The sequence below is a fragment of the Schistocerca gregaria genome, chromosome X (genome assembly GCF_023897955.1).
Source record: "Schistocerca gregaria isolate iqSchGreg1 chromosome X, iqSchGreg1.2, whole genome shotgun sequence".
NCBI classification, from domain to species: Eukaryota; Metazoa; Arthropoda; class Insecta; order Orthoptera; family Acrididae; genus Schistocerca; species Schistocerca gregaria.
The window spans coordinates 867017202-867026283 of record NC_064931.1 but is presented as its reverse complement, the minus strand read 5'-3'; positions in this window follow the sequence as shown (position 1 = coordinate 867026283).

The window sequence follows — 9082 nt, the reverse complement described above, 5'->3', positions numbered from 1 at the left end:
TGTGGCGCCTGATCAGGAGCTGGGAAAGATGGGTTGTTCATTTTGGAATAGACAAATACAATAAACAGACAAGGCAAGCAATAAAAATAAGCACACAATCAAAAAAAAATTTCTGCAACGCCAACCTGGAAACTCTGATTAGTAAAAACACTATGAGACGCTGTTAAGACACGTAAACACACCCCTGCAAAGAAAAGACAAGGTAGAATTGAGGCGCCAGCAAAACAAAAAAGCCCAAGACCAAAAACAGAGATTCTGTGGTGGCTGGTTAACAGGTTGCCGCTATTGGTTCTACTTAAAACTCGTCGCCAAATGTTAAATCCAGCCTAGTCATCAAATATCGGGTGTCTAGGAAACTTGCTTTCTCGGATCGCTAGACAACATTCAGACAAATCGTATTAATGAGTTTTATTACAAAATGAAAAATACAATACTTAACTTTGTCTTCCACGGATGTGTCGCAAGCGGAGGTCGACAGACAAAATAAGAAATCTCGTCAGTATAACAATTGCCAAGTCTGTGTCACACAGGCAGTACAAGCAAGTGATTAGAGTTTATGCTTCTTTCCCAGTTGCGGTCTTGAAGCTACTCTTGAACTGTGCCGCGACCGGTTATGTCCTCTTCACATAGGGGCCACTGCTGTCCTGGAGACGATTGGCTGACGTCTGCTTCACAGCCGTCTCTTCTCTCTCGTTTCCGACTGGCGTGCCGGCGTTTGACTTTTCGCCGTAACACATCACACATGCGCATGAAATACACAGACACTGTATAAACGCAAACATTGCGTAAATCAATGATAATGCTTTTATCAGTAGAATGATGATGTGCTCTGCACAGCCTATGGTGGCTGTATGTTGATATCGTTGGTGTAAAATTTATCCTGGAGCCAGAATACCTCGAAGACTGTCTCTCATAACAGCAAGAAACATTTCACTATCTCACCGATTACGTTGGCGATAGTATCCGCTCGATATTTTGCAGTTCCCTTCTGCTCTCCAGACAAATGCTCTTGTCAAATATTTAATCTGCAGTGTTTAATATGAAAGTGACTACACTTTGGCCCGTAACAACTCTCCAGCCGACTACAATTAATGCGAGCGAATTTGAGTCCTGTATCTTCTGCGTAATAGATGCCTGCACATGGTAATATTCAGAGACTAGAAGGCCTCCTCCACCTGTCTCACCCGTAGGGGCTCTTAGGTCGTATCTACTTGAAGGCATCTCGCTAGCATATGGATTATAACACCGAAAGCGATAAGCCTGTTGCACACAGGGCTCTAGCAATACTTTCGTCGGTTTCTCCGTCTGCGAAAGTTACTGGAGGGATGGCACGCGATAGAATTAGCAACGGTACATCAGTCAGTTTATATGTCTCTGCAGACCACTGCGTGGTCGCTGATATCGAAGGCGTAGACTCAACACTAATCCTTTTAGCTTCTGTTTGCGACTGTCTCTGTTTCTTTCTTAACGTAGGTTGTGGCGAAAGCATGCGTTTAATAGATTGTGGAAAACGTGAAATACATTGAGGTGAGATACTGGAGCAGTTGCTACGATAGTGCATAAGGACAGAGTGTTATGATCAGACGAAAATACAATAGTCCGCCCATAACTGTGAGTTCTTGGATTGGTCTGAGTGATGGCTCACTGGAACTACAACTTATGGAATAATAATAGAGTTTATTACATGGATGAAAAGGCATTTACTTAACTTGATATAATCCTTTCCCACAGGAGTGTGTGACAATTTACAACTGTCCTTGACTATTAAAGCATCACTTCACACATAAATTAAGAAACTTTTCTCTTGAAATAGAATGTTCAACATTTACAAAAGCACATTTTGATCAGAGATTTGACTAACTCTTTAATACTACTCGATGGTGTTAACTGCTTCAGTTGAGGTCACGAAGCAGAACAGAGCTCTTCCATGTTCGGCTCTATATTGACCTCTGTTTGAGGATGCTACTGTACTGAGAGAGATAGCAACTCATCTTTAACTTCTCCCATTCGTCGTTGCGGACTGCAGCGAAACATCGTTAATGTCTGCAATATCGATGCGCGTTTCCGACTGTGGTTTGGCACCACCATCTTTTGACGATACCACAATAGAGACTGTTACAATATTTACATCTGTCTTCTGTTTCTCCATCCACAGTTCATGTTTTATACTGGTTCCATATAGTCAAGAGGTTGCATCGCTGCAAAATGTTTCATTAGTACGCTGGCCGCAAAGACTTCGGTAGATTTATATAGCAGCACAACAACTAAACAAATGAACTGCTGGATCCAGTGTTCTACCGTCAGCACGTTCTAGGTCTTGTGCATTTCCTGCACTTCCCATAACTCAGGGCTTCAGAGCCAGCAGGCGGTGAGCGCACGCCAGCGAGCAGCAAGCAGCGAGGCTTCACAGGGAACATGGTGGAGAGCCGCTCAAGCTTGTGTAAAAGAGGAGATCGATCCTGAGGGAAAGGCTTGCATTTATTGTAAAGGGCGGAACCTCTCCACGCCCACACTGACATGGTGACCATCTCAAAAGAACTATTGTCACTTCCTTATTTGTTACATACTAATCGACGACTTCACGGGATGTGGGGTCATGATATTATCCGTAAGATTTTGGTACGGGAAGCTTGTTCATTTTCCCATTCAGTTGCGCTACAAATCGTGGCTTACTTTCTAACATGCCTGTCGCTATCACTGTAGACATATAAATTAATAAATTCCATGACCAGCCTAATTTTCTACACTTCCTTCATCACTGTTAAGAATGTCACACCTAGCTGTGTGCCTGTAAAATCCACACTTTCAGCAGGCCGCTGTTATCGAGCGGTTCTAGGCGCTTCCGTCCGCGACTGGTACGGTAGCAGGTTCGAATCCTGCCTCGGGCATGGATGTGTATGATGTCCTAAGGTTAGTTAGGTTTAAGTGTTCTTAGTCTAGGTGACTGATGATCTCAGAAGTTAAGTCCTATAGTGCTTAGAGCGATTTGAAGCATTTAGCCATCCACACTTTCATGAAGGGCAAGAGAATTAGTAACAATCTTGTTACAAATATTTTGCGACTTGGCCCTGAATGTCGTCTCCCTAACGTGTGCGGGGCGCCTGATTGTGATGTTTGATAACGACACCACACGAAATAGTTCTAGCTGAAGTGGGCATAGATGTTGAGGTGCAATTACCAAGTGTGCCTTTATTGAATCAACATCCGTGAACTTTATAAGGACATTGCTAAAAGTGATACAGTTTTGTAGCTCATTCGAACGTTACACTACTTGATTTTTCTACCTCTTCTTCGTCCTGTACAGATAGCTTACTTTTAAGTTTTAAAACTTTTTGTGCACGCTAAGGGCCTTTATATTTTCCGTTTCCGTATTCTTTGCCGTGGTAAGACATGTAGTGCCACCGCAAATTGAACTTAACTGAAGGAATTCAGCATCTTACGATACGCTAAACATTGTGCGTGCCTATCTTCTTGTATGAAGAGACATGATTCCTCGCACTGCGGGTTATTGCTGCCCTTAGATGGCACCGCTGTCAAAACAAGACTCTCCCCCCTTTCGCAGTTCCTGCGGCTCCAGTATTGACGCGACCACATGGTTCTCGCACATTTCCCTCACCCACCACCACGCCGCAACTGAGCAGGCGTGAGTGCTAACACTCACAATCAACGAGTTGTTAAGACCTACTACAAATAGAGAGCCTACGCCTGTTACGACCTTCTCCACGTGTGTGTGTGATGGTTCGCCAGCCCTAGGACACACTGATCTTGCGGATTGGAGGAATTTAGGCAGCCGAATAATCGTCACGTCAGACGATTGTTGCACGGCAGTACACACCAACGGCCATTTGTCCGATGGAGCATAAAACGCGTTTCATTTGAAAACCGCACCTGTTGGTGCAAATTCCAGCCTTCATCACCGATGAACAGCAGTCACCACGGATTCATGAACCAAGCGTTTGCTGCGGATGCCCATACGCAACAACGTTCGCTGAACAGTCGTTGACGAGACATTGCTAATAGCCTCTTGGTTCATCTGCGCAGTCAGTTGCTCAACAGTTGCACATCTATTGGCCTGTACACATCTCCTCAGACATAGTCCACCCCTGTCATCTATGGCCCGTGGCATACCACAGTTGCCTCGGCACCGGTTTTGCCGTGCACAGTATACTTCAACTGCAGTAGTGCGGGAATACTTCACAACCTCAGCCAATAATTATCCCCTTTTGAACGCCAAATAAATCGCTCCGTTTCCGTATTACGACAACGAATGCACTGTATTCCGCGTCCCTCCGACACGTTTTATACACCTTCCAGTGCTAGTGCTGCCATCCGCCGTCTGCATGTGGTTATTGCAAGTAGGGTTGGGTTGGTTTGTATTGGAGGAAGAGACCAAACAGTGAGGTCATCATTCTCGTCTGATTAGGGAAGGACGGGGAAGGAAGTCGGCCGTGCCATTTCAAAGGAACCATCGCCGCATTTGCCTAAAGCGATTTAGGGAAATCACGCCAAACCTAAATCAGGATGGCCGGACGCAGGATTGAACCGTTGTCCTCCCGAATGCGAGTCCAGTGTGCTAACCACTGCGCCACCTCGCTCGGTGCAAGTATGGAGACAACGTATGTTCTGCCCCACATTCCATTGTTGCCAAATTTATTCAAAATGGTGGCGATGAAATCATGCAAGATGGAGGCATGTAGACCTGGCAACAGCGCATGACATCATCCATGATGGTGGATTTTTGGTGGGAATATAGACCAATGAGGCTACATCCACTAACCTAAGCCTCCAGAAAAAATAGGCGCGAAATTCAAATTCCAACAGGATAATACATGCAAGAAATAGAAAATAGACCAATGAGGCTACATCCACTAACCTAAACCTCCAGAAAAAATAGGCGCGAAATTCAAATTCCAACAGGATAATACATGTGAAACCTTACTTTTCTTTATTATTCATTGTTGTTCATTATCATACATTAAATTTCATTATCATTCATTATCATTTATTATCATTAATTATCAATCATAATCATTTATTATCATTAATTATTATTATTGACCTGCCTCCACAAGAAAATTCCCTCCAAATTCAAATTCCAGCACAATAATGACTGCAAAACAGTTCTTGCCTTTATTATTATTGATTATTATTCATTATCATTCATCATTTATTATCATTATTATTAGTAGTAGTATTATTTATTATTATTGGTCTACCTCCACTAGAAAATTGCGCCAAATTCAAATTCCAACACGATAATACCTCGTAAACTGAACTTCTATTTATTATTATCATTTATTATTTACTCAAGATGTCCGATTTTCTCTGCGAGAAAGCTTTTTTTCCATACATCCATAACAAAAATCTTTCACAAGTGCAAATCCCACTTACGAACTTTCGCCGCCACTTGTCTTTTATCACTGGTAACCTATCAGAATCGCGTCAAATAATAAATTGCACTTATAGTAACGTAACTCACGTCCTTTGATTTTGTAGGGGAAAGGGACTGAAGTCTTTATTGCAAGCAGTGTGGTCATCACTTGTTCTCCAACAGAATTAGTACACACCGTCGAGATCCCACTGCAGTCACCACGACGTCCACGCTACCACTGAATTAGTTGAAATCGTCGGCACACCTGCCCTCATCTCCCACGGTTGCCAAACGAGCGGCCGATAGCCCCGCGTGCCACGGGTAAGGTGGCTGTGGCCAGGCCCCGCCAGCCAGCGAGTGTGCTGATGATGCCAATGGCGGTGCGTGGGGGGCTGCCCGCGCTAGCCGCTGGACCAGCCATCGCTCCCACATCGTAAACATGTTTTTCACTGGATACGCTGGAACTTGCCGAGTTTGACGTCACAGCGGCCCCTTGTCCGTTCACCATGTGTATTCGTCGCCTCCACACGTTTCCCGAATGAATTGTCTGCCATGGAGCTGAATCACACAACGGTCGGCCATTCCACAAAGAATGCCCTGCCACACTTTTGTCACGAAAGTTGTTTTCCTGGGCACATTCAAACCCTTCACCGTCCACCACGTGTCTTCGTGCGACCGAGATCGCCGTGCAACACTTTTGGCGCCAAAGTTTGATCGACAGTGGAATCCGCCACAGCACGTTTGGTCGCCACGAGAATGCTCAGTAATTTACCCTCTCTCGCACGCGCATAATTACTGGATACTCGCTGTGCTCCCGCCACGCATACGTCACACACCCTCCATACACACGATGGACATAGTCTTCCGTAAATATGCTAACTCCGACATCGCTCATCTCACCTACCAATTACCTATGTACTTAATTCCATTTCAATTTTCATCATATTAAATAATTCAATTTACAATTTCATATGTGTATGTAAACGTGTTTAACTACCTAATTTCAACTACTTTTCGAGGACCGGACTGCCACCTGTTCCTAAGAACCAGCGCCGAGTTTGAATTCTGGCAGTAAAGAAAGGTCACTTTCACTTTTTCTACCAACCTAAGAAAACTGTTGGAAGGAAAGGGCACTTGTACTGACCTCAGCCACCCGACCGCCTCTTCCTCCTACGAACCAGCGCCAAGCTTGAATTCTGCCAGTAAACAAAGCTCACTTGCACTTCTGCCACCAACCTAAGAAAATTGTTGAAAACGAAGCTCATCACCACTAAACTAAGCCACCAGCACTCACCCTCTCACTACGCATTTCAGGTGAAAGGACTCACCCTGCACTAGGCCCATGGATGGAGGAACGAATTTACTTTATTTAGAAATGGAGTATATGTATCACACCGACATGTCCCACGCCATACAGACCTGACAACACTCCTACATAACTCATTTATAATGCTCTAGACACACACTTGGTTGATGGACTGCAACTTCTGAGGTTGCTAGCACCGAAAATGGTGATCCTGAACTTCTGTGCTAAAATGACCAATCACTAGAAATGGCACACATAGTTATAAACTATTCAGTCACTGCGACATATGAGTTTAAATGTAGAGGTGGTCGATCACTTTCGAGGGGTAGTTTGGAAAGTCGTCACAATGCCACTAGGCTCCTCTAGTTTCCTCATGTTGTGGCTGTCTTTTATTTAAAATCATTCAATGTAATGCTATAGACTGTAAGAATATAATTTATAAGGTGCAAGGTATAGTTTCCTGTGAGAGGCCATGCATCAGTCCGTGTTAATGTCTGTTTAGAATCAGACACTGACTTCGAAGTCGCAGCAGTAAGACGAAATGTTCGGCAGTGTGAAAAAGTGCGTTAGAAAACACTGAGTGAACAAGGGTCAGAGGTAGCTTCTCATTCGCTTACAGTATGGGTGATCAAACCTTATAGTGGTCTCTGCAGCGTCTGTATATTTAATATGATATTGTTCGTATAGGCAGCTGTAGTTTGAGGTGTCTGACTTGGCGAGCTGTTAGGAATTCTTGGGTGGTCACGCTCTGAGTTATTCGGGGAGAGTATTGTGAATTCCGTTTGTCCGCACTGGAGATGGATCTCATTGGTGCCTTCGTGACTTTAAATATGATGAGCTTTTATAGCTGGTAATTTTTTTTTCACTGTTTGGTTGTAGAGGATAAAGATGATAGGGTGTTGAGGATCTGTTGTACTTGTACCTACTTTCGGACATACAACATTGCGCTCATTTGCTGCGAAACGGCAAAACAAGGTCCTGTTGCAGCAACTGAGGTCGTTCTGTTTCTATACAGATTGCAGAGGGTAATAGATATGTCTGTCTTCGACTTAAATTGCCGAAATCAGATGGGTGAAGATAAATGCATACTCATCTATGCTCAGAATGGGAGAATGCTTTTTTATTAATAAAGGAGTTTTGGGAGGAGTGAATATGGTTTTATATATGCGAGTGTTTAAGATTTGTGACTGGAAATTGTTAGCGAAGGGTGAATGACGTCGGGTTCACCAACTGGGGGAGACACTGTTTAAATGTCATGATGAGGATGCAAGGGGCGGGGGGATAGAGATCTGCGCTATTCCGGAATGAATTTGTGCACTGTATGTCGTTAGACAATAGCTGGAGAGCAGGTATAGAGAGAGCCCACATCGGCATGCTGGTCCTGGGGCTCAGTGGACGGCTGTTGAGATGGACAGATGTGAGGTTTTGACATGCCGGCGGCGGCGCTCGGATGCTTGCTGTGTGAGGTGCTATGCGATTAGTTTGAGCATCTACATCTACATCTACATCTACATGACTACTCTGCAATTCACATTTAAGTGCTTGGCAGAGGGTTCATCGAACCACAATCATACTATCTCTCTACTATTCCACTCCCGAACAGCGAGCGGGAAAAACGAACACCTAAACCTTTCTGTTCGAGCTCTGATTTCTCTTATTTTATTTTGATGATCATTCCTACCTATGTAGGTTGGGCTCAACCAAATATTTTCGCATTCGGAAGAGAAAGTTGGTGACTGAAATTTCGTAAAAAGGTCTCGCCGCGACGAAAAACGTCTATTCTGTAGTGACTTCCATCCCAACTCGTGTATCATATCTGCCACACTCTCTCCCCTATAACGTGATAATACAAAACGAGCTGCCCTTTTTTGCACCCTTTCGATGTCCTCCGTCAATCCCACCTGTTAAGGATCCCACACCGCTCAGCAATATTCTAACAGAGGACGAACGAGTGTAGTGTAAGCTGTCTCTTTAGTGGACTTGTTGCATCTTCTAAGTGTCCTGCCAATGAAACGCAACCTTTGGCTCGCCTTCCCGACAATATTGTCTATGTTGTCCTTCCAACTGAAGTTGTTCGTAATTTTAACACCCAGGTACTTAGTTGAATTGACAGCCTTGAGAATTGTACTATTTATCGAGTAATCGAATTCCAACGGATTTCTTTTGGAACTCATGTGGATCATCTCACACGTTTCGTTATTTAGCGTCAACTGCCACCTGACACACCATACAGCAATCTTTTCTAAATCGCTTTGCAACTGATACTGGTCTTCGGATGACCTTACTAGACGGTAAATTACAGCATCATCTGCTAACAATCTAAGAGAACTGCTCAGATTGTCACCCAGGTCATTTATATAGATCAGGAACAGCAGAGGTCCCAGGACGCTTCCCTGGGGAACACC